At 38.2% G+C, this 26726-nt stretch overlaps 2 long non-coding RNA genes across 2 annotated transcripts; both read left to right on the top strand.

The window, feature by feature from the left end:
- The first annotated feature begins 395 nt into the window (after positions 1 to 395).
- Positions 396 to 2986, top strand: LOC130461152 (uncharacterized). Its single transcript, XR_008921539.1, has 4 exons — positions 396 to 816; positions 905 to 1027; positions 1682 to 1746; positions 2701 to 2986. It is a non-coding gene; the product is annotated as an uncharacterized lncRNA (long non-coding RNA).
- A 4910-nt stretch (positions 2987 to 7896) lies between these two features.
- On the top strand, positions 7897 to 10465 carry LOC130461213 (uncharacterized). Its single transcript, XR_008921613.1, has 4 exons — positions 7897 to 8443; positions 8532 to 8654; positions 9309 to 9373; positions 10328 to 10465. It is a non-coding gene; the product is annotated as an uncharacterized lncRNA (long non-coding RNA).
- The last annotated feature ends 16261 nt before the right edge of the window (positions 10466 to 26726 follow it).

Genomic DNA, 26726 nt, shown 5'->3' with positions numbered 1-26726 from the left:
TTTTGTAGGTTATTTTGAGAAAGATGCCTTGGGGTTCCGCTCGTGTAGGTGCGAGCTATCCCTTCCGTGGTAGGTAACATTTTGCTACCTTTAATTCTTAATGTGGAAGTCGTGTGGCTTGCATTTCGAATTTGGGCGATAAGTAGTCTTTGCCTCTTTTACACGTACTCTTGGTCGTGCCTACATTAGTGCAATATGCCTTACTCTTTTTTTAGACTTGTACCGTGGGATGGTTGAACTTATGGCGCGACTTAGGCTTGTATGGCCTAACGGCGTGTATTAGAACATTCTTCCAGGTGTTGGGATATCATTTGCATTGGAGTATTTCATCATGCCTTGTTCAGGTGTAATCCCCCGTAATTTTATTATATTTTATTTATATACTTTAACGTATATTTAATATATTTAAATGTAAATTTACGAATTTTAGAAATGAATATGTAATTAAAATATAATTATGTTATTACATTTTGAATATTTTAAATAATTTATGAAATCAAAATTGATTTTTGAATTTTACGTTGAAACGAATTCGGATTTTGAAATCACGTTCTATTGAAATTAGAAAGCAAATCCTAAATTCTAAATTCTACTCCTAGCCCAATTGGGCAAAGCCCAAACCAACAAAACCCCAAAACCATACTCCCTTCTCTTTTCTAATTCATGTAAAACAAAATAAAACCCTCCTTCTCTTCTCCTTCCTCATTCACGTGAAACAAAAAAAAGAAAAAAAGAAATAGAGCTTCTTCATCCTCTCGACACAGCAGCCTCAGCAACCACCACCGCGCCGCCGTTCCAACCACCGACCGCCGTTCGGTATCTCTCCTCCTCCCCTTGTTCTTTCTTTCTTCTTCGTTCCTTTTCCCCCTCTGTTTTCGTTAGCTTAGCCTTGTCGTTTTCGCAGCATCACCGCGCCCAGCCACCGTCGCCGGTGAACCTCTGCCGCGCCCAGCCACCGTCGCCGGTGAACCTCTGCCGCGAGCCACCGCCGTCCCGCCGTCCAGCCCTTCTCTCTCCTTAATCCTTGGTTATTTCTTAAACCCTAAGTAACTAATTATTTTAAATTAAAGCTTGTTAATTTAGATTATGTTCTTAAATTAAATTTGTAATTTTTATGGTAAATACGATTTTCAGATTTGAGGTTGAGATTAAAAACGAATTAATTTTCAGTTTTGATTAATTAAAATTAAGTTAGGGCTTTATCATGATTTATTAATTTGAATTATGTTTTCTTGAATTAAAGTTATGGGTTTTGTGATTTAAATTATAAATTTAAGATTATATGAATTTTATAATAAAGTTATTAATTTTCAGATTATCTAATTACATTGAAATATTGGTTTTTGATTGTTTAAAGTATGAAATTCAAGGTTTTTATAATTATTAATCATGGTAGGTTGAGTATGGATTATTGAATTGGTTGTTTTGGGATACTGGGAACGTAGATTGACCTTGGTGAAGCTTTTAAATGAATTTATATTGCTGAAAATTTAAAGTACGATGTTTGCAAAAAGTTTTCAACGAATTTCAATCACTAGTTCAATAACTATGATGCTAGGAAAGCAAATGTTTAAGTTTTGATATTGGGGAAAGTTCTAAATATGTTTAGGATGCATTTAGAATGCTTTATTATGGTTGCCAATGATTAGAAATTGATTGAGATTACTTGTTGGTTGTTTAGGCGGAGAATTCTCTTTAGGCGACTTTTGTAAGTGTTAAAGTGGCCTATCAGTTTGTTTACACAAGGTACGTACATACCTGTGTGCTTGGAATGTGTGCTAATTGTTGAAACCATGTTGAATTGTTGATGAACTTGGTTATGTTAATGTTGTTGATGAACTTAGTCAGGTTGAAATGGCATGTTTGATACTGTTGGATGAACATATTAAACTTTTATTGCATTTTGAGGATTATAACATGTTAGTATGGAAGATTGATGCAAACATGTTTGATTGGGAACACTAGATTATTTAGTATATAATTCAGATCAGTTAATTGTTGTTCCCTTTTAGCTTTTCACTACTTTATGAGGGCGGAGGACCTTATTTAGTAAGTTGAAACCTTATACCCATATTCAGGGGTTGATCAGTATTAAAGAAAAGATTGGAGTTAATTGGAATGAGTCTTGTTTGATGCCTTGTGATCACTTACTCAATTCCAAGATAAAAACAGTTATAAATAAATGTGAGTTGCATGCCTTATGTGATTGTTGAGTCATAACAGGGTGTCAATTTGTAAATCATGTAAAGTGAAACTGAGTAGCAATAGCTTTAGACTGTGCACGTCTAAAGTGACGGACAAACAGGAGTTGGGGTTCATGGTGGTAGCCCATGGCCTTTCATTCGGACCGGATTGATCACCGCGTCCTATTTTCAGTCAAACGTTCCTCGATATCGCAGGTCACTGAGGTTACGGAGTCGCGCCCGTACCTCGTCTAGCTAGAAAACTCGGTCCATTGCCTATTTCAATTAAAATAATATTGTTGTTATAAAAGTCTAGTCCAGTCTAGCCTAGTCTAGTTAAGTATGGTCGTCAGATTATCATGCTTTGTCTGCCCTTAATTATGTTTAATAGTATCATGTTAGGATTATTATTGCTTTAGTATGTAGTACTCAGCTTTGCTGATTACGTGCTTTGTTTGTGTGTGTTGATCATGGCTATGCCTTATTGATCCTGTGATGACCCATCTTTGGTGAGCAGTCTCTAAGGATCAATAAGCGTTGCCCATCTACAGGTTTGAAGATGATGCATCATTGGGATCGGGATTAGAGAGCTTGTAGTTCATTTGATTTTCTAAGTTGGATTTGGTTTGTTTAAGTGGACTCTAAAACTTATTGAATTAGTAACATTAACTTTGTTTTTCGTTGATTGGTTTTTGGGATTTATTCTGAAAATGATTATTTATAAACCTACAGTTAGTTTTATGTTTTCCGCTGCAAAATTCTGAATAAGCCGTTACGTTTTCACACGGGCGATAATGCCTTGATAATTCTCTACGTTTTATATTAAAATGTTCTTTTAGAAAAGAGAGAATTGCCGGGGTGTTACAAAGTGGTATCTAGAAGCTTATGGTTTTACTTCAATGATTTTAGGCGCCTAAACTAGCTATTTTCCTAAAACGAATTTCCTCTTCTACGTATTACATCATTCAAAAATGCGTACTTTTTTTTTGGGGGACCAAATTCATTTTATTTTGTTTGAAAGTATATAATATTTCTTATTTAAGTTCGGAATTAACTTATTTATTCGAAACTTTTTGTTTATGTGAATTAAGTACGTTTTTCTTTATTTTCGAAATTAAATTAAATATATTCGAAAAAAAATAAAATAAAAAAATCTTATTCCTTAAGTATATTTATTCGTTTAATATTTATTCGCTTAATAAATATGTATTCGTTTATTATTTATTCGTTTAATAAAAATTTCTTATTAATTATTCGTTTTTAAAAAAAAAAAAAATATTCTTTATTTTATTTATTCGTTTATTATTAATTCGTTTAATAAACTTTTTCTTACTAATCGTTCTTGTTTTATTCTTTAAATTCTTCAATGTTTGACCTATTATGATTTATTATGAGAGATGGTTAATATAGGAAAGGGCATATAGGATAGAATTATATGTGCATTAGTAGTTAATTGCTAACATAAGAAGTTAATTGCTATGTGCATGTGTTAAATGTTTAAGTGTTGCATGTAAATGTGCATAGAAATTGTTTGATTCCACCAAACTTATTGTTTTATTGAATTCTGATTATGCTTTGGTTGGGAAATCGTTAGTAAGATCTTAAGTTGTTTGTTTCAGGAATAAAATATTTCTTTCCAAGTACACCAATATAGGATCTCTCGAGAAAGATCGATATAGAGACAACTGATATTTTTGTGAGAAAGTAGTGTTTAGATGTGAATATCTTCCTATGATTCAAGAGCAACCCAATTGTACTAAGTGATCATGAGAATGAAATGGATTATGAGTCTGACATTAATAGTTACACCAGCGTTGAACGCAGAATGCGTCATATATTAAGAACAGGAGACCCTGATAGGGATGAGGAAACCCTTCGTGAGTTTGACCGTGCTAGAAGGCACACTAGAGTTGATATTTATAATGTAGTGATACTAAGCTAGAGGATGACCTCAGTCTCAAAGGCTACGAAGATCCACAAGGCAGAGAAAACTAGCTTAATATTTTAATACCGAGGATGATGATGAATTTAAATACGAGCCCTTTACTCTAGAAAGCTATAAGGAATCAAAGAACAAGATTGATAATGTTTCCCTCTATGATTGTTTCATTATTTATTTATGTTGGGAATAATGTGGGACAAGTCGCCCAACGGTAGTTTAAATTTATTGCATAGCGCTTTTATTTTATTTTGAGGACAAGTACGTTATTATGGTTTAGAAATTGTTATTAATATTGTTTTGAGGAATAAAATTTTCTTTAGGAAATACAAGTTTCTTTTGAGGAATTAGAGTTAAATATTTAATTATCCAAGTGGTCAATGATTTAGTTTGGGCACGCGAAGAGGAATATTTCTTTTATTATTATTATTTGTGATGATTGAATTTGATTTGTTTCCCTCGATCGGATGTCCTTTATGTGAATGTCGTTCGCAAATGATAGAGGAGAATTATTTTGCAATGATTGTTGCACCTTCGTAAAAGATTTTATGTGAATATTGTTTATTGAGGCGATCTCTATGGTCAAATCAAATATTGCTTGATATAGAATGACATGTAAGTAGTGTTTAGAACCTAAGATAGAGTATATTAATTTCAGGTCGTGTTATAGAATGGCCAATAATAATGACTTAGTTGTTGCTATTCGCCTCTTGGCGGAAAAGCTGACCCAAGAGAGAACTGAGCGTTCTGATTCTGCTGGGAACATGTTCGAGAGACTAGCCAAAGTTAAATCACCATACTTTAAGGGGAAAACTGATCTTACTTTTTAGAGAACTAGGTTAGAGAGTTTGAGAAATTGTTTGAGACTGTGAACTGTCCTTAGAATATGAGAGTGGGTCAAGTTGTCATGTATTTGAAAGATGAAGCTGATTTATGGTGGAGAGAGAATAGAGTTACGCTTAGCACTGCTGAGAGATTCAATTAGGATTCAATTGTTACTGTCTTAAGGGAAAGTTTTACCCTACCTTTTATGAGAAAGCGAAAAGTTTAGGAATTCATAAACCTTATTATGGGGAGCATGACCATTGCCGATTACTATAGCAAATTTATAGCACTGTCGTGGTTTGCACCTGAAGTTGTAGCCACAGAGGAGCTAAAGGCTCTGAGGTTTAAGCAAGGTTTGACCGAGGAGATCCAATTAGGATTAGGTGTGGAAACCTTTACATCTTGGATATTGTGTATGGGAAAGCTGCTCATATTTATGGTTTCTAGTCTAGAAGGGACAAGAAAAATATTGTTGTTAGGGAGAAAAGAAAAGAGTAAAATGTTGGGGAAAACCAAGGGAAACCAGGGTTTAAACAATCCGGAAATTGGAGTTCGAAGCCTATAGGGTCGCAGAATAACCTAGGGAACCACAATAAGTCTTCCAATGAGAACAACAACCATAATAAGGCACCGGGTAAACTATTCTTGATGAGTCGAAATGAAGCCGAACATTCTGCAGGCGTAGTTCATGTTACTTTTCCTATTAACTTTGTGCTAGTTGAAACGTTGTTTGATTTGGGAGTAACTCATTCTTTTGTTTTGTCATCTGTCATTAAGAGTCTGAAGTTAGTAGATTTTGAATGATTGATTTACCTGTTATTATGCCTATTGGTGTAACCATAAGGTGTATATTATGGAAGAACTTGCCTTTGAAGATAAAAGATTGCGTTTTCCCTTCTGATTTGATAAAAGTTTAATCTGAGGGACCTGGATGTAATTCTGGGGATGGACTGGCTAAGTTTGTACAAGGCTAAGGTAGACTGTGAAATATAGAAAGTAAGTTTAAGGAACTCTATTGAAAGGTTGAGCTCATGTAGATGTTTTGAGAAGTCCAAGAACCTTAGTTATTTCTGTAATGCAAGTGAGGAAATCGATGAATAGAGAGTGTGAACGATTTTTCTGTAGTGTGTTAGAGGTGAGTAAAGAGGTTGGAGTTAAATTCGAGGATGTTGCCATTGTGAGTGGATTCATTGATGTGTTTCCGAGTGAAATTGCAAGTATGTTACCAGCTAGAGCATTTGAGTTCACTATAGAGTTAAATCCTGAAACGACACCTATAAATGATCTAATTAGGACACAATTGCAAGAGTTGTTTCGTTAAGGAGTATGTTAGACCTAGTTCATCACTGTGGGGAGCTCCTGTGTTGTTTGTTAAGGAGAAAAACAAGAGTATGGAATTATGCATCGATTTTAGGGAGCTAAACACCATCAAGAACAAGTATCCCTTGCCTAGGATAGATGACATATTAGACCAATTGAATTGGGCGAGTGTGTTCTCGAAAACTGATTTGTGTTTGAAGTACCACCAATTTAGAATAGCTGATAAGGGCCTAAGACCTCATTAGGATTCGTATTGTCATTGTGGGTTTAGAATAATGTCTTTTAGGTTAACCAATGCACCTGCATTAATTATGGATTTGATGAATGAGATTTTCTACGAATTCCGAATTAAGTTCGTTATGATGTTATTGATGATATCCCTATTTATTCAAGGAATGAGAAAGAGCATGACAAACACTTGAGGATTACTTGGAGACGCTTAGGAAGAATCTAGTTTTATTAGATAAAGTATACAAATCTTGAAGTCATATGTGTATAAGTGACACCGACGGAAAAGTGAAGGACTAAATTGATTGAGAACTATGTTACGTAAGGGAATAAATCTAAGAGACGATTTGAGTGGTCCAGGATCGTTAGAAATCATTGTTGTCTGGAAAAGATGAAAAGAAATACATGAATTGATGCAAGAGCTAAGAGTTAAGCCCAAAAGTTATACACCCATGAAAAGTGTAATGAGGTTCGGTAACAAGGAAAATTTGAACAGAAGCAGTTTCTGTAGAACATGCTAAGATTCAAGCTGTGAATGAGTGACCTACTCAAATGAACGTGTCCGATACTTGAAGTTTTCTAAGCCTAGATGACCATTATAGGAGGTTGTGAAAGACTTTTCGAAGTAAGCAAAACCAATGACCAACTTGATGAAAAAGGAATCGAATTTCAAGTGAAGTGAGAAATGTGAGGAAGCTTTCTAGATTTAGCTGTTGTCGCGTCAATTGAAACCTTATAAGGCTAATTACCAAACCCATGACCTAGAGTTAACTGATATGGTGTTATCTACGAATATTTGGAGACATTACCTTTATAGGGCAACTTGTAAGATCCTTACCGAGAACAAAAGTCCGAAATTTTGGCAATAAGGTCCAGTTAAATCTTGGGGACAACATTGAAAATGAGTATTTCTTTCCACCCTGCAAACGATAGACAGACTAAGATTAATAACGGAATATATGTTGAGAACGTGTGTTATGGATTTTAAGGGTAATTGAATTTTCGTGCGTCAATAGTCACCATGCAAGCATTACGATGACACATGTTGAGGCATTGTATGGAAAGAATTGTAGAAGTCTTACTTGTTGGAATGAGTTTAGTGAGAATATTGTATTGAGGACATAATTCGTTGAGGAGAAATATCCAAAGTTATTCCCTGAGATGAGTTACGAGGGCGTAACTCGTTTTCTTTAAGAGGGGTAGAATGCGATATAAATTCGCGCTTTTTACCTATTTTTATGGTGTTTTTATGCATTTTTATGCTTATTTTAACAAATTATACGTGTTGATGCAAGTAAATAGATCCTCCGCATAAGAAAATGTGTTCTTGAGTATTGCAAGTAACGCTTAGTTGGCAAAAGAGTGCACAAGAGTGGCACAAAGTACTTCTACAATAAGAATAAGTTGAAAAGTTTGGAAAGATATGTGAATTTCCGTGTCAAGTTTCGGGACGAAACTTCTTTTAAGAGGGGTAGATTGTAATCCCCCGTAATTTTATTATATTTTATTTATATACTTTAACGTATATTTAATATATTTAAATGTAAATTTACGAATTTTAGAAATGAATATGTAATTAAAATATAATTATGTTATTACATTTTGAATATTTTAAATAATTTATGAAATCAAAATTGATTTTTGAATTTTACGTTGAAACGAATTCGGATTTTGAAATCACGTTCTATTGAAATTAGAAAGCAAATCCTAAATTCTAAATTCTACTCCTAGCCCAATTGGGCAAAGCCCAAACCAACAAAACCCCAAAACCATACTCCCTTCTCTTTTCTAATTCATGTAAAACAAAATAAAACCCTCCTTCTCTTCTCCTTCCTCATTCACGTGAAACAAAAAAAAGAAAAAAAGAAATAGAGCTTCTTCATCCTCTCGACACAGCAGCCTCAGCAACCACCACCGCGCCGCCGTTCCAACCACCGACCGCCGTTCGGTATCTCTCCTCCTCCCCTTGTTCTTTCTTTCTTCTTCGTTCCTTTTCCCCCTCTGTTTTCGTTAGCTTAGCCTTGTCGTTTTCGCAGCATCACCGCGCCCAGCCACCGTCGCCGGTGAACCTCTGCCGCGCCCAGCCACCGTCGCCGGTGAACCTCTGCCGCGAGCCACCGCCGTCCCGCCGTCCAGCCCTTCTCTCTCCTTAATCCTTGGTTATTTCTTAAACCCTAAGTAACTAATTATTTTAAATTAAAGCTTGTTAATTTAGATTATGTTCTTAAATTAAATTTGTAATTTTTATGGTAAATACGATTTTCAGATTTGAGGTTGAGATTAAAAACAAATTAATTTTCAGTTTTGATTAATTAAAATTAAGTTAGGGCTTTATCATGATTTATTAATTTGAATTATGTTTTCTTGAATTAAAGTTATGGGTTTTGTGATTTAAATTATAAATTTAAGATTATATGAATTTTATAATAAAGTTATTAATTTTCAGATTATCTAATTACATTGAAATATTGGTTTTTGATTGTTTAAAGTATGAAATTCAAGGTTTTTATAATTATTAATCATGGTAGGTTGAGTATGGATTATTGAATTGGTTGTTTTGGGATACTGGGAACGTAGATTGACCTTGGTGAAGCTTTTAAATGAATTTATATTGCTGAAAATTTAAAGTACGATGTTTGCAAAAAGTTTTCAACGAATTTCAATCACTAGTTCAATAACTATGATGCTAGGAAAGCAAATGTTTAAGTTTTGATATTGGGGAAAGTTCTAAATATGTTTAGGATGCATTTAGAATGCTTTATTATGGTTGCCAATGATTAGAAATTGATTGAGATTACTTGTTGGTTGTTTAGGCGGAGAATTCTCTTTAGGCGACTTTTGTAAGTGTTAAAGTGGCCTATCAGTTTGTTTACACAAGGTACGTACATACCTGTGTGCTTGGAATGTGTGCTAATTGTTGAAACCATGTTGAATTGTTGATGAACTTGGTTATGTTAATGTTGTTGATGAACTTAGTCAGGTTGAAATGGCATGTTTGATACTGTTGGATGAACATATTAAACTTTTATTGCATTTTGAGGATTATAACATGTTAGTATGGAAGATTGATGCAAACATGTTTGATTGGGAACACTAGATTATTTAGTATATAATTCAGATCAGTTAATTGTTGTTCCCTTTTAGCTTTTCACTACTTTATGAGGGCGGAGGACCTTATTTAGTAAGTTGAAACCTTATACCCATATTCAGGGGTTGATCAGTATTAAAGAAAAGATTGGAGTTAATTGGAATGAGTCTTGTTTGATGCCTTGTGATCACTTACTCAATTCCAAGATAAAAACAGTTATAAATAAATGTGAGTTGCATGCCTTATGTGATTGTTGAGTCATAACAGGGTGTCAATTTGTAAATCATGTAAAGTGAAACTGAGTAGCAATAGCTTTAGACTGTGCACGTCTAAAGTGACGGACAAACAGGAGTTGGGGTTCATGGTGGTAGCCCATGGCCTTTCATTCGGACCGGATTGATCACCGCGTCCTATTTTCAGTCAAACGTTCCTCGATATCGCAGGTCACTGAGGTTACGGAGTCGCGCCCGTACCTCGTCTAGCTAGAAAACTCGGTCCATTGCCTATTTCAATTAAAATAATATTGTTGTTATAAAAGTCTAGTCCAGTCTAGCCTAGTCTAGTTAAGTATGGTCGTCAGATTATCATGCTTTGTCTGCCCTTAATTATGTTTAATAGTATCATGTTAGGATTATTATTGCTTTAGTATGTAGTACTCAGCTTTGCTGATTACGTGCTTTGTTTGTGTGTGTTGATCATGGCTATGCCTTATTGATCCTGTGATGACCCATCTTTGGTGAGCAGTCTCTAAGGATCAATAAGCGTTGCCCATCTACAGGTTTGAAGATGATGCATCATTGGGATCGGGATTAGAGAGCTTGTAGTTCATTTGATTTTCTAAGTTGGATTTGGTTTGTTTAAGTGGACTCTAAAACTTATTGAATTAGTAATATTAACTTTGTTTTTCGTTGATTGGTTTTTGGGATTTATTCTGAAAATGATTATTTATAAACCTACAGTTAGTTTTATGTTTTCCGCTGCAAAATTCTGAATAAGCCGTTACGTTTTCACACGGGCGATAATGCCTTGATAATTCTCTACGTTTTATATTAAAATGTTCTTTTAGAAAAGAGAGAATTGCCGGGGTGTTACATCAGGTGCTCGAATAAGTGTAGCACCTTCTGCGTGGGTTTGCACGGCTTATTACTTCGTTCGATGCGAGGATTCATAGGTGTTTCTTTCTTGTTTTTATATCAGGGCAAGATTTAGCAAGCAGAGATATTCAGCGCCCAGGCTGGGGCGTTAAAGATATCGGCGCCCAGCTCTGGGCGTTGAAAATGATTTCTGGGCAGAACTGTGACAGTTTTTTTTGATTTTTTTTCTTTCGCTTTTGCTTTGGAACGATGTAGACTGTGTAACGGGCGCTTTATAGGGCGAGCGTTATGTGCAGTGGTTTGATCGGAGTTTTGGTGACTCGCGATTTTCAGTTAGCCTTGTTAGTGGGGTGACTTTATATATTCTAAGTAGCGCTTAGAATTTGGAACGGGTTGTAGCCATTCTAAGGTTCGTTTTACACGATTAAGCTTAGGATTGTGCCCCTATGATGTATGTATAGCATTAGCGTCGAGAATTTGCGATAAAATCGTCATTTCGAGCATTTTTAGAGTGTTTTTCTCAAGCCCCCAATTGTAGCTACGGGATTGGCTTGGTGCTATAATGCCTTGCATACGTTTTTATGCATTCATGGTGACATGGATCATGAATAGTTTGAACCAGACTCGTTTAGTGCGAGGTATGTTCGAGTAGTGATTTTGCTACTTCTCTTGTAGATGTCGTATTGTGCGACATTGCCTATGGTCAAGGTAGTCACATGTTGAAGTGTGCCTTGAATAAAAGCTAGGTGCCTTTCTTTACCCATAATCATATTCATAGATCTTTTTGACTTACTTGCAACATCGAGATAAACGCATACTTAGCTTAAACCAACGACACTTTATTATGTTCGAAGAAGTCTTTTGAAAATTATTTAAAATCCGAGTCCTACTGTGTACAATCCGAGGTGTCCTAAGTAGGCTGACTTATAGAAAGATTCGTACATGATTACATGAGTGAATCAGAATACTGTTACGATTTTTGGAATGCTGTCTAAGGATTAGCTGGAAGCCAAGGTGCAGGCGTCAAGGTATACTTGTGCCCGTTTGGCATATATACTTTAGGCTTTTAGGGCCATCTTTTCCAAAATTGCGGGAATATAAACCGTTTTCAAATTGACTTAGATTTACTTGGTGTATGTCTGTATAAAAGGTCGAGGTATACTTAGTTCCTTCCCTATCTCTTTCATTTCAATTTTTAGCTCCCAGTTGCTATTATGTGTTCCCATTAATGATGCTTTTAGATTTCGATTTTAGATGCCCGTGTCATATTTCTGAGTAGGGTGAGCCTTGGTTAGGTGCCAAGTCCTATTGACAATGTCTGATTTTTTTTCAAAGGGGATTAGCAAGCATTCTAATTACCATGAACGGGTGCCCTGAGTTCGAATGAACGATGGGGCGATGCCGTAGAACAATCCTCCTTATTGCAAGCTTACTGCCTTTACTACTTGTTGGCGATTATGACTGTGTCTAGTGGTGAAAGAAGGTCTTTAAGCGAACGACTATGTCTAGTGGTGAAAGTAAGTCTTTAAGTGAGTTAGTTCGCTTTAGAGAGGGTCAAGTTGAGTATTTTAGAGGTCATGGACGCTTGCGCTAGCCCCCATTCAATTGAGGCAAAGCGGTCTTTTGAGTCTTGGCTAAGTGCCTAGGAGTGTGAGTGCTCCTTCTGGCAAGGGTACGTGCCCTTTATTATTTTTCGATGTGTGCTCGTTAATTTTGGCATCTTGGTGACTTGGATTCTTCCTTTGACTTAAATTTTTCTTTCGACTTGGGTTGCAAGTAATTAAATTTCAATAAGGGACTTCTATTTTTTATTCTTGTTTTTCTATAGGCTTTAATATTTTTGCAAATTGGTTGGACCGAATCATGGATTGCCTACGTATCCGCCTTAAATAGATTTAATTTGGAATCAGGTCTTGCGTAGTTCTTAGACTAGAAAATGGTTTCTTAGAATGCTGATTTTAAACAAGTACATTCTGAGGTGGAACCGTAATGTTTGAAATAGGATGAGATAAGTGAAGTTCATTATTATTTTAATATGCTACTTTGTCGTAAGCCAAAATTTTGTTTTATTTTTTAAGTACATGTATTTTCTTTTCATGTGTTTTTTTTTGTACGTATACCTGAATACGTGTTATACCCCTCCAAGTGTTCGTTATTTTTCCGTGTATGTGCGGATAAAATGACGAGCACTTCTGGACAAAATTTGGCAAGCAGAGAGATTCAGCGCCCAGGCTGGGGCGCTAAAGATTTCGGCGCCCAACTCTGGGCGCTGAAAATGATATCTGGCGAATCCTTTTTTTTGTTGGTGCGCTAAATGCTTTTTTTTTCTTTTTAGACTAACGTTAGAGGCGCTTTGCAAAGTTCCTTTTTTATTATTTATTACTTTTTTGTACTTTTCATTTGTTTTCCTTTTTTTATTATTCGTGACTCAAGACGGTTTGAAAGATGGGTTGAATGGGATAGGATAATTTGTGTAGGTATTGGTCAAGCATGAGGATTATGTTTGCTAGGACTCACAATTTGCAGCCTCGAGCTAGTGTCATGAGTTTACATCAACCAGGGCCAATGAGTAGCATGGGGACGGCTCAAGGGTATATCAACAGGATGCATCCAAACAAGTTATATGGTCATTATGCTAATGGTGGTGTAAGAGCAGGTTTGGACTTTGGAAATGATGGGCATGACGCACGTGTCAATGGCCGTGCGCGGTTTGCGGTTGATAACAAGTTCAAAAAACAAGAGTTGAGGTAATGGTTTCTTGGGTTATGGCAACGAGAACATGGATGGGTTAAATGAGCTGAACAGGGACCCCAGAGCGAAGGCGTCTAAGAGCATAAGGATTGGAAATGGTAGACATCGTAGAATTTTATGATTTGGATTGGTTGACTCGATTCTTTTCCTTTGTTTACTTGGGTAGATTTCGCACTTTGGGAGGTACGGGCTAAGTATTTCATGGCTCTTTTCGCTCACCCTTTTCTCTTTCTCTTTTTTTCTTTTTGCTTGGGATTTCTCCCCAACATAAATCCTTCAATCAATTTTTTTGTTTGGGCTAAAAGGTAGATGGTTGTGGTTTTTGAGTCACGAGGCGAGACTGAGTGAGCCTCGTTTGGTAGGCCTATAGTGGACCTTTAATTTTAGTAGGCCTAGGGTGGACCTTTTAATTGTCTTACTTTGCAAGCGTATTTAGTCGTTTCTTAAAATGTGCAAATAGCGTAGATTCGAAACCTTGTTTTTATCTTTTTGAAATTTAACGAAAGAATTACATCGAAAATGATTTTTTTTGTTTCTTTTCAGACTCCAGTTTCTGGGACTTAATTGGAAGTTGTGATTTACACTCAAACTTTCATTAATCTTTCTGATTATAACCCGTGTATGAATACAAGGAGGTGGCCTAGACTCAAAATAATGACATGGCGTAAGCCTATAATACTTGACCAAGCGACTCTCAGACTTAGGCTAATTGGACCATAACTTTCGTTGGTTGACACTTTAGATTTTAACCCTTGGGTGTTCATTTGTCATGCGCCATTTTGCTTAATGTTGGCAAGGTAGTTAATTGGGGAGATCGAATTTTTATTTTTGCAAGACTAGAATCATTAGTGCGGCTTCTCTCTTAGTGTGTATTGCTTTACCCCAATGGTAGCCTTATGGTATGCCGATTTGGGTATTTTCATGGTTGGTCATGTTGCATTCATGGAAAATCTTTTAGTCCGTACTTAGTAGTATTTCAAGGAGTGAGTGACTCGAGAGGACTATGATAGTCGTGACCCAATGTGATCCTAAGCCTTGAGGCTATTAATTTTTGCTAACGGTATTGACACCTTAGGTTCACTTTGGGGTTTGTGCGACTATGGGGAAATGATTTTCAGAATGTGACCGTTTCCATTTTGCAAATACTATAGTATATTCTTTTTATTGGTGAGAGAGAGTATTGAGGCCGTAGACTCTTAGCAAGGGATGACAATTACATATGGGTGTTTATTGATTTAAATGTTAGGAAGGGAGATTCAATATGGTTTAACCTTTTTACTTGCAGAACGACACCAAGCATTAGGACCGATTCTATGGATAAAACAACTAAGACTTAGGATTTAGATTGTACTTTGGCATAACCTAGTCTAGACTCGGATTTATTTATTTTATTTGAACATTTTTTTTTTTCTTGAAGACTTTATTTGAACATCATTTTTTGAATATTTTGTCCATGTGACATTCAAGGTTATTTCAATTAGCATGTTCGGTTTTGGTGCCGAGCATTGTCGTCGTAGGAGGCCTAACAACGACACAAAGAGTTATTTTATTTTTTACAAGTCGCTTTTTAGAATCGAGTGCCTTTCATACGCCCTCGCAGCAATTTTTTTCAAAAAGTTTTTTTTTTTTGCTACGTATATATATATATATTTTTATGCGCGGGCACCGAGGCTGCTGTGCCTGACCAAAAGGCCAGGCAGCAACTTCAGCGCCCAGCAGTGGGCGTGAGAAATTTCAGCGCCCAGCCAGGGGCGTTGAAAATGCGTCCCTGGCTGGTTCTCGTTTTCAGTTTTCGTCTACTTTTGTTTTTGCGACTTCGATTTGCGTGCTTGCCTAATAACGTCCTTTACGCGTAGCAGCGTTTCTGGGATTCGTTACAGGCCATCCCGAGCGTCGCTTATTTTTGTGGCGATCATTCGGGTTTGCGGAACACGTGTTTCGGTATAACTCTTTGGCAAATTAGTCTATGAATGTTTGGGCAATTTTTAAGGTCGTTGGTTTTCTAGGATAGTTTGTCACACACAATCACATATTTCGCTACACATAACTACATTACAAACATGGATTTGAAAATTAAGTATGCCACGTAGTTTATGATAGGCTTCTATGGGTAGTTTATTTGCGCCTGGCTTGGTACCGCTTCTATCGTTGATCCAACACATGCCCCGATCGAGGTAGTGTCTTCAACAGACGAATTTCGCCCAAGAGGCCAACCCGCAAGTGCAAGCCAAGGGGGCATGCAGGCGAGAGGGACCTAATGAGCGAGCGATTGGGTTCGGGATAGGTGTACTACCTGCACAAGTACCGAGTGGGAAACATGCGCGGCGTATGCACCCCCCTATTGGCGGAAAAAGGTATCCTTAGTCCCAACTCCCGAGGGAGCCGAGATTCGTTATGCGGTTCTGCCCGTTCACATTAATATGTTGATTTTCAGGTCGTCCCAACTTGATGGGGAAATAAACGCGGGGTAGGATCGTTTCACCCTTCGGCTATTTTTATTACCTACAAGCACGAGTATTTCCTTCACTTTCCCCAGTGGAGTCGCCACTGTGAGGGGGTCGAAAAAGCACGAGGCTATGCGTGACCTCGTCCCTCGTGGGTGTGACGATTCGTTTTATTCAATCAAGTGTAATTGGATTTCCTGTGAGTATACACCCAATTGACTAGTAATATAGGAGTCGCCATTCAGTTTTTAACGACAATGAGAAAAACTGACAAAACCCGGTTATCGTGACATAAAGGGAGTGCAATTATGTTTGACCACGACGGCTGTAGGTTCCCTTGTGATCCCTGGTGTGGGGATCCCTCAACATACACCCGCAAGGTAGAGATTGAGGGTTCGGGGGACTGTAACTACCGAGAGGAGTACTTCGCTCATCGATAACTCCAGAGGCAGGATATCCTTACTAGCTCAGCATAAATAATTGAAGGGACATGCGTTAACTATTAAACTAATCTGAATTGATTTTAGCGATATGCAACATATAATACTAATTCGATCGTGGTTATCTGATTTAAATAGCATTAAGGGACCTAGCATGATAATCCGATTTCCCAAAAATATTATATTTGTTAGGCGTGATAGAACAATCAGATTAGGTTAGTTTAACAGTTTATAAAAAGGGCGAGGAAAGCAGTTAAATCATCGAAAAGGGACACATTACGATGCACCCTTGAGAGGTGCGTCACGGTTCTCAGAAAACTAACCACTTTGACTTTGCTATTTCTCCTTTTTATTTAACGAATCTCGATTATGGGACAGGATACGTTCTGTTCGATTTATGGATCAATTGCGACAGAACGCGTTAACAATTTCGCAGCGAGAGGCTTAGGCTAAGGGTTGGAGTCAATACTCAGAATATAATTATGTTGCCTAGAATCATTAGTGCAGCTTCCCTCTTAGTGTGTATTGCCTTACCCCGATGGTAGCCCTATGTCATGCCGATTTGGGTATTTTCATGGTTCGTCAGGTTGCTTTCATGGAAAATCTTTTAGTCTGTACTTAGGAGTATTTCAAGGAGCGAGTGGCTCGAGAGAACTATGATAGTCGTGACCCAATGTGATCATAAGCCTTGAGGCCATTAAAAAAAAAATTCCAATGGTATTGACACCTTAGGTTAACTTTGGGGGTTGTGCGACTATGGAGGAATGATTTTCAGAATGTGACTGTTTCCATTTTGCAAATACTATAATATATTATTTTTATTGGTGAGAGAGAGTATTGAGGCCGTAGATTCTTAGCAAGGGATGACACTTACATATGGGTGCTTATTGATTTAAATGTTAGGAAGGGAGACTCAATATGGTTTAACCTTTTAACTTGCAGAACGACACCAAGTATTAGGATCGATTCTATGTATAAGACAACTAAGACTTAGGATTTAGATTGTACTTTGGCATAGCCTAGTCTAGACTCGGATTTATCTATTCTTTATTCGAACATTATTTTCTTTGAAAACTTTATTTGAACATTATTTTTTGAATACTTTGCCCATGTGACATTCAAGGTTATTTTAACTAGCATGCTCGGTTTTGGTGCCGAACATTGTCGTCATAGGAGGCCTAATGAAGACACAAGGAGTTGTTTATTTTATAAGTCGTTCTTAGAATCGAGTGCCTTTTTCATACGTCCTCGTAGCAAATTTGTTACGAATTTTTTATTACTACGAATATTTTGTGCGCGGGCACCGAGGCTGCGGTGCCTGGCCAAAAGGCCAAGCAGCAACTTCAGCGCCCAGCAGGGGGCGTTGAAATAATTGGCGCCCAGCCAGGGGCGCTGAAAATGCATCCCTGACTGGTACTCGTATTCTGTTCGTATATTTTTGCGACTTAATTTTGCGTGCTTGCCTAATAACGTCCTTTACGCGTTGTGCAGCGTTGTGGGATCCGTTACAGGCCATCCAGGGCGTCGCTTATTTTTGTGGCGATCGCCTGGGATTACGGGACACGTATTTAGGTATAACTCTTTGGCCAATTGGTGTTTATGAATGTTTGGGCAATTTTTAGGGTCGTTAGTTTTCTAGCGTTATTTGTCACACACAATCACAACATAATCACGTAATTCGCTACACATAACTAACATTACAACATGAAGCAAAATTAATATGTCACGTAGTTTATGATAGGCTTCTATGGGTAATATTTGCGCCGACTTGGTACCGCTTCTATCGTAGATCCAACACATGCCCCGGTCGAGGTAGTGCATTCTACAGACGAATTTCGTCCCAAGAGGCCAATCACGATGTAAGCCAAGGGGGCATGCACCAATGAGAAGGACCTTAGTGGGCGAGCGATTGGGTTTGGGACGGGTGTACTACTAGCGAAAAGTGCCGAGTGGACAACATTCGAAGCGTATGCACCCCCCGGTTGGCGATGGGTATCCTTAGTCCCAACTCCCGAGATGAAACATGCCAAGGGAGCCGAGATTCGTTATGCGGTTCTGTCCGTTCACATTAATATGCTGGTTTTCAGGTCGTCCCAACTTGATAAGGAAATAAACGCGGGAGTAGGATCGTTTCACCCTTCGGCTATTTTGATTACCTACGAGCACGAGTATTTCATTAACATTTTCCAGCGGAGTCGCCACTGTGAGGGGGTGGAAAAAGCACGAGGCTAATGCATGACCTCGTCCCTTGTGGGCGTGACGTCGTCAAATCAAGTGTAGTTAGATTTCCTGTGAGTTTACACCCAATCGACTAGTAATATAGGAGTCGCTATTCAGTTTTTAACGACAATGAGAAAAACTGACAAAACCCGGTTATCTTGACATAAAGGGAGTGCAATTATGTTCGACCACGATGGCCATTGGTTCCCTTGTGATCCCTGGTGTGGGGATCGCTCAACGTACACCCGCAGGGCAGAGATTGAGAGTTCGGGGGACTGTAACTACCGAGATGAGTGCTCATCAATAACTCCAGAGGCAGGTTATCCTTACTAGCTCAGCATAAATAATTGAAGGGACATGCGTTAACTATTAAACTATTCTGAATTGATTTTAGCAATATGCAACACATAATACTAAATCGATCGTGATTATCTTGTTTAGATTGATTTAAGGTACCTAGCATGATAGTTCAATTGTCCAAGGTATTATCTTTATTAGGCGTGATAGATCAATCAAATTAATAGTTTAACAATTTTATAAAAGGGTGATGAAAGCGATTAAATCATACGAAGGGACACATTACGATGCACCCTTGAGAGGTGCGTCACGGTTCTCAGAAAACTAACCACTTGGCTTTGCTATTTCTCCTTTTATTTAACAAATCTCGGGTTTCTAAGCAGTGTTCCAGTATTTAGGCTTAAATCATCAGCTACAAGGGACAGAATACGTTCTGTTCGACTTTTGGGTCGATTGCGACAGAACGCGGGATCAATTTCGCAGCGTTAGGCTTAGGCTTAGGGTTGGAGTCAATACTCATATTATGAATTGTGTGTTGTGTTGTTGTTGTTTTCACGTCGGTTTTGAGGCTGTATTTATAGGGAAAGAGTTTGTGGAAAGATAGATCTTTAGAATCCGAACCCAAAGAGAATTCGGAAACGACACGGCCCCAGGTATTTTCAGCGCCCAGGGCTGGGCGGCGAAGATTTCGGCGCCCAGACCCAGGCGTTGAGAATAGGGTCTAAGCCGAGCCTTTTGTCAGATTTGAACTCTTAACCACGGAGCTTTTGAGACTTATCCGAGTTTCTTAGTGCGTATCAACTGATGACGGAATGCGTGTGGGCCCATTATGAACTCTAGGTTCGTTAGGAATTTAATCAATACGTAACTCTTATTTTCGAATTATAACAGGAATAGAATTCCTTTTGCCAATTCTATCTCTTTTAGGACTTATGTTGGAGTGCAACACCTAATTCTAACAGATTTCTATCTTTTATGTCTTGCCACTTTTAACAACTACTTCTTACGGCAGTTACCATTTTTAGCAGGTTTCTATAAATAGCAGGTTTGGCTGAAATGAAAAGGGTGATCGAGATTCGTTATTTTATAGGAGATGCGTTGCCAAGTGGAGATTTATGTTCTCATCATCGAACCTTCCCTTTCGGGAATGAGGACAAAAGTAGGTGTCTACACCCGCCGGCTGAAGATGGCGAGCCTGTTTTGTGTTTTTGAAGATTTCATTTTCGAAAACTGAGGACCTGGGCGGTTAGTGACGCAGACCCCGCCCGCTGAAGGTGGGCGAGCCTGTCCGCTAAGGGTGGATGCCCCGTCCGATAGAAGTGGACGAATCTGTTTTGATGTTTTTTAAAATAAGGACCTACGCGGTTTGTGACGTAGACCCCGCCGGCTGAAGATGGCGAGCCTGTTTTTTTTTTTTTTTTGAAGATTTCATTTTCTTTTCATTTTCGAAAACTGAGGACCTGCGCAGTTAGTGACGCAGACCACGCCGGCTGAAGATGGCGAGCCTGTTTTTGTTTTTTGAAGAATTTATTTTCGTTCGAGGGATGCTCGGATTTAGTTGCAACCTGAATGTGGGTTGACAACGAGCTTAGACGGACCATTGTCTCGTGGTCATCATCTTTCATGGTTTTGAGCTAGTCTTTACGGCTCAATTTTGCCACCTCTGGGTCCTTGATTAGAGGACTATGTATAAGTATTGACGGCGACCTTTGTCTTGAGGTCGTAATCCGGTTTTATCTTTTGAGATTATCCAAACACGGGACTTCGTACAGCATAGTCTGGGAATATTATTTTATCTTTGCATACTCTCTTTTGAAATATATATTTTCTTTCGAGCCCCCAAGCACTCGTGCTTGACGGTCATTTCTTGTCAAAGAGGTTCTTTGGGGATACACATTTTGTAATGTCCTTGATCGTGTTTGGGATCGTGCTCGTAAGTGCGAGCGATCTCTGTAGTGGTGTGCTACTCTTAACAAAGCCGTGAGGTGCGACTTTCAGTAAAGAACTCGGCAATTTTTGAGTCGAATGGATACGGCAGGGCCCTATAGAAGTTAGGGCTTCTTTTGGGCCGGGGCTCATTTTCGGCGCCCTTGCCTGGGCGTTGAAATATTTCACGCCCAAGTGGGGCGTTGAAAATATTGCTTGGGCTGGTCTTTTGATGACACAGTTGGCCTCTTGTTCGTTCGTTTATTTCACTTGGAAATTCTACGTATTTTCTTCTCTTTTGTTTTTTCTTTATTTTTGGAACGTAGAATTTTATTGGAGATCACAATGAGTTGAGCTGATTTTCAGCGCCTAGAGCTGGGCGTCGGAATATCTGGCGCCTGGTCCTGGGCGTTGAAAGTGCGTCCCGGGCAGGACTTTCTCGTGATGATTTCTCGAGAAGTCGTAGCCGATTGGCGGACTACGGTGTTTGTCGATTTAGTGCGATTATTTAAAGGAATTGTTGCTCTTAAGGCGTACAGTTATTGCAATAGTCGGGCAAGTCTATATGGCCCGAGGAAGATACCTTGAGGCGTAAGACTTTGATCGCTCTTGTTGTTATTTTTAACATATATTTTTTTTCTTTTGAACGTGTTCGTGAATGTTCGATACTTAGAATGTATGTGCGAACGAGCGTTCATAGAATGGCCGTTGCGTGCGGTCCATTAATCAGTTCGCTTGAATCATTCTTTTTTTTTTTGAGCAATGAGTGATGTTGAATAGTTTGCTTGTAGGGTTCAGGCCCATTCACGAAGTGGGCTCAAGCATCGTGCCCTTTTGATCGTTCAAACATTTGCTTTGAGACTTTTTATTTTACTATGGTCGTTTCGTAGCTTGGAGCCCCCAAGTATGCATGTTACGATGCTTCCTTTTGGCGTACGATTTTTGTAGGTTCTTTCGAGAAAGATGCCTTGGGGTTCCGCTCGCGTAGGTGCGAGCTATCCCTTCCGTGGTAGGTAATGTTTTGCTACCTTTAATCCTTAATGTACAAGTCGTGTGGCTTGCATTTTGAATTTGGGCGATAAGTAGTCTTTGCCTCTTTTACACATGCTCTTGGTCGTGCCCGCATTAGTGCAATATGCCTTACTCTTTTTTTTTTTTAGACTTGTACCGTGGGATGGTTGAACTTATGGTGCGACGTAGGCTTGTGTGGCCTAACAACGTGTCTTATAACATTCCTCCAGGTGTTGGGATATTATTATTATTTTTTGCATTGGAGTACTTCATCACGCCTCGTTCAGGTGCTCGAAAAAGTGTAGCACCTTCTGCGTGGGTGTGCACGGCTTATTACTTCGTTCGATGCGAGGATTCATAGATGTTTCTTTCCCTTTTTTTTATGCTTGATTTTTCTTTCGCTTTTGCTTTGGAACGACGTAGACTGTGTAACGGGTGCTTGTAGGGCGAGCGTTATGTGCAGTAGTTTGATCGGAGTTTTGGTGACTCGCGATTTTCAGTTACCCTTGTTAGTGGGGTGACTTTATATATTCTAAGTAGCTCTTAGAATTTGGGAGGGGTTGTGGTCATTCTAAGGTTCATTTTACACGATCAAACTTTAGGATTGGGCCCCTATGACGTGTGCATAGTATTAGCGTCGAGAATTTGCGATAAAATCGTCATTTCGAGCATTTTTAGAGTGTTTTTCTCAAGCCCCCAATTGTAGCTACGGGATTGGCTTGGTGCTATAATGCTAGGCATACGTTTTATGCATTCATGGTGACATGGATCATGAATAGTTTGAACCAGACTCGTTTAGTGCGAGGTACGTTCGAGTAGTGATTTGCTACTTCTCTTGTAAATGTCGTATTGTGCGACATTGTCATGGTCAAGGTAGTCACATGTTGAAGTGTGCCTTGACCAAAAGCAAGGTGCCTTTCTTTACCCATAATCCTATTTAGAAATCTTTTTGACTCACTTGCAACATCGAGATAAACACATACTTAGCTTAAACCAACGACACTTTATTATGTTTGAAGAAGCCTTTGAAAATTATTTGAAATCCGAGTCCTACTGTGTACAATCCGAGGTGTCCTAAGTAAGTTGACTTATAGAAGGGTTCGTACAGGGTTACATGAGTGAATCAAAATACTGTTACGATTTTCGGAATGTTGTCTAAGGATTTGCTGGAAGCCAGGGTGCAGGCGTCAAGATATTACTTGTGCCCGTGTGGCACATGCTTTAGGTTTTTAGGGCCATCATTTCCAGAATTGCGGCAATATAAACCGCTTTCAAATTGACTTAGATTTACTTGGTGTATGTCTGTACAAAAGGTCAAGGTATATTGTAACGCCCCGACCTCTAATTCAAATATTAAAGCATACTTAGCAGCGGAATTAACCTAATACGGTCTGGACATTACCTGCCGTAACTCCCTCTTGGGAATTACAAGGCAACTATCATAACATAAGCTATTAAAAATCCAAATTAATATAACAATCCTTTACATTCCCAAAATAAAAGTACATAACTTACTAAAAGTCTTTAATTAAACTACTAAAACATTAAGCATAAACTCGGTGATTAATATTAAAGTGAAATTCCTCGCCACTACTCGTTTCAATCGTTCCCCGCAGTACCTAAATCAGAAAAAAAAACGGTGAGCCGAAGACTCAGTAACGACTACCCTAGCAACGTAAATTCATTTCAACTCATTTTATTTAATAACACAGGGAGAACAGAATAAGTAAAACATTTAATAAAACATCATATTAAATTCATTCATAAACTTTTAATGAAAACGTCAGTCATAAACTTTTAATTAACAAGCTAGTTGTCGGCAAGTACGAACCGTGAAGGAATTCTCCACTGGGCCTGGGCCGATAAGAGCCTGGGCTCATCATCGTAACTTGGGCCTGGGCCCTGAGCCTGGGCTCATAACCATGGGAGCCTGGGCTCGTAATCCATGGGTGGACAGGTGTCCGTGGTGCATGCATGACCGATAGATAGGAAGATGGTAGTTTATATACCGCCAGACAAACCAGGTCTTTCACTTTCATTTATCATGTTTTATGTATTTTTTTTACTAAGCCTTGGCTTGTATTTCAGTTGAAATAACATAACTCTTTTCTATCATTAAACATCATTTTGATCCTGGGATCAATAAAACCTCATTTCATTCAACGCATCATATAAACATCATTTTATGAGAAAAATCAATCAAATCATATTATAAAGAATAATTCAAACAAATCATAATTCATTCCCACAATCCATAAAACACATCAAAATATTTCATAAATTCAATCATAACGTCATAATTTCATAAATCATATTTATAAGGGGATTGCGGGTACTAGCAATAGCCGTTACCTCAACCGTAGTTTTATACTTCCCGTCTGATGGATCGTTCTTCCTGAGCTCCAAGTCCGATTTCTTACAGAATATTAAATTATTGAATTAGTAACTAAAACGATAATTAATTTAAAATCAACATTTTATAAATAATATGTTTTATAAGACTTCATTTATAAGTAACGAGTTTTAATAAAATAATTTCATAATTTAATGAAAATATTATTAATCGAAATTTTAATTGAAATATATATGTATTTTCATAAATCGGTTTCATGAGCGTTATTTAAATTCCATTTTTGTTAAATAAACCCGGTAATCTATTTTAGTAAGATCGATAATCAAGCCTGAAAATAATAACAATTTATTAGTAAATAATAATAATTATATCATAAAAAATTTATTAAAACATAGAAATTAATAAATTACGAAATTTGAAATAGCAAATTGGTTTCTTACCTAAAGCCCAATTTAGCATGGCCCAATTAATGGTAGGTTTTGAGAAGAATAAAACCAAGAACCAAATATTGGTTTTGGTTTTCTGGAAAGAAAAGCATGAACAGGGGGGGATGCAAAGCAGGGGAGCACGAAGGGAAGGGAGGAGAGGAGAGAAGGGAGGACGGCTGAGCTGGGCGGCGCAGACACGCGAACCCGCGCCGGAGGCGGCGGTGTGGTGGTTGTACTGCGATGGAGAAACAACAGGGGAGGGGAGAAGGAGTTCGCGCAAAACAGGGAAAATACAGGGGAGATCGAGGGTGGGGTGTTTTTCGCTTGGTGCTGGGCGGAAGGGGAGGCGACTTGGCGGTGCGGGTGGAGGGACTTGATTTGAGTACGTGAGGGGAGGGTGGATGGGTGTGGTGGCTGCGGTGTTGGTGGTGTGGCAGGGGAAAGGAAAGAGAGAGCAGGGGAGTGCGCGGGATGAGGAGGAGGGTGGGAGTTGTGGTGGATGCGGTGCCGGCGGCTGGGCGCGAAAGAGATCAAAGGCAGGGGAGGTGAGTTAAAACCGAGAAGCAAGGGATTTGAGGGAGTGTTTCGGGGCGGTTATTGCCGGAGATGGAGGCGGTGACAGGTTCGGTGGTTGGTGCAGGTGACTAGAAATGGTGGTGGTGGTGGATGCGGCACGGTGGCCACGATGGTGATTGGTGGTTCGAATTACAGAATGCAAGAGGAATGAGATTGAAATTTGATTTTGATTTTTGATTTTAGAATTTAGAATTTCAATTTCTGAAATGTTAGAATTTGTAAAAGAAAAAGAAGAAGAAGGAAATTTGGATTGGTCAACTGAATAGAGACTGAATTTGGAAAAGAGAAGGAGGAAGAAATGGTTTCCTTCTTTGCTTTGTACGTGGGGTGCAAAGAGGCAAAGAAAAATGGAAGTTTGGCTTTGCAAGGGCTTTTTCGTAATTTCAATTACTTAGGTAAAAATTCAGAAAATTGGTGTTCTCTTAGAAAATTAATCGGAATAGATGTTTAATTAAAAATCAAGTTTTGAAATAATTCTTTATAAAAACATTGTTAACAAAAAATATATTAAATTTTCGAATATAATAAGAACGTTTCGAAATTAGTAAAAAGCCGAAATAAATTACAAAGTAACTAATATTTTTTAAAAAAAAAGTAGCTTAAGCTCGTAAGTCTGAAATTAAATTATAAAATCTGAAAAATAAATCGTGTAACAATATTAAAATTTCAAGCGAAATAAAACTTCATTAATTAAAATTACGTTTGAAATTAGGATTTAAAACGATTTTAAGCTAAATAAAAATAATTAAGCATAATTAATCGAGTTTTGAAAATTCGGGGTATTACATATAATTAGTGCTTTCCCTAGCTCTTTCATTTCAATTTTTAGCTCCCAGTTGCTATTATGTCTTCTCATTAATGATGCTTTCAGATTTCGATTTTAGATGCCCGTGTCATATGTCTAAGTAGGGTGAGCCTTGGTTAAGTGCCAAGTCCTATTGACAATGTCTGATTTTTTCAAAGGAGATTCGCAAGCATTTGAATAACCATGAACGGGTGCCCTGAGTTCGAAGGAACGATGGGGTGATGCCGTAGAACAATCCTCTTTATTGCAAGCTTGCTGCCTTTACTACTTGTTGGCGATTATGACTGTGTCTAGTGGTGAAAGAAGGTCTTTAGGTGAGTTAGTTTGCTTTAGGGAGGGTCAAATTGAGTACTTTAGAGGTCATGGACGCTCGCGCTAGCCCCCATTCAATTGAGGCAAAGCGATCTTTTGAGTATTGGCTAAGTGCCTAGGAGTGTGAGTGCTCCTTCTGGCAAGGGTACGTGCCCTTATTATTTTTCGATGTGTGCTCATTTTGGCATCTTGATGACTTGGATTCTTCCTTTGACTTAAATTTTTCTTTCGATTTGGATTGCAAGTAATTAAATTTCAATAAGGGACTCTATTTTTTTTATTCTTTGTTATTCTATAGGTTTTAACATTTTTGCAAATTGGTTGGACCGAATCATGGATTGCCTACGTATCCGCCTTAAATAGATTTAATTTGGAATCAGGTCTTGCGTAGTTCTTAGCCAGAAAATGGTTTCTTAGAATGCCGATTTTAAAACAAGTACGTTCGAGTGGAATCGTAATGTTTGAAATAGGGTGAAATAAGTGAAG

The sequence above is a fragment of the Spinacia oleracea genome, chromosome 5, assembly GCF_020520425.1.
Source record: "Spinacia oleracea cultivar Varoflay chromosome 5, BTI_SOV_V1, whole genome shotgun sequence".
Taxonomy (NCBI): domain Eukaryota; kingdom Viridiplantae; phylum Streptophyta; class Magnoliopsida; order Caryophyllales; family Amaranthaceae; genus Spinacia; species Spinacia oleracea.
This window is presented reverse-complemented; position numbering and strand designations above follow the sequence as displayed.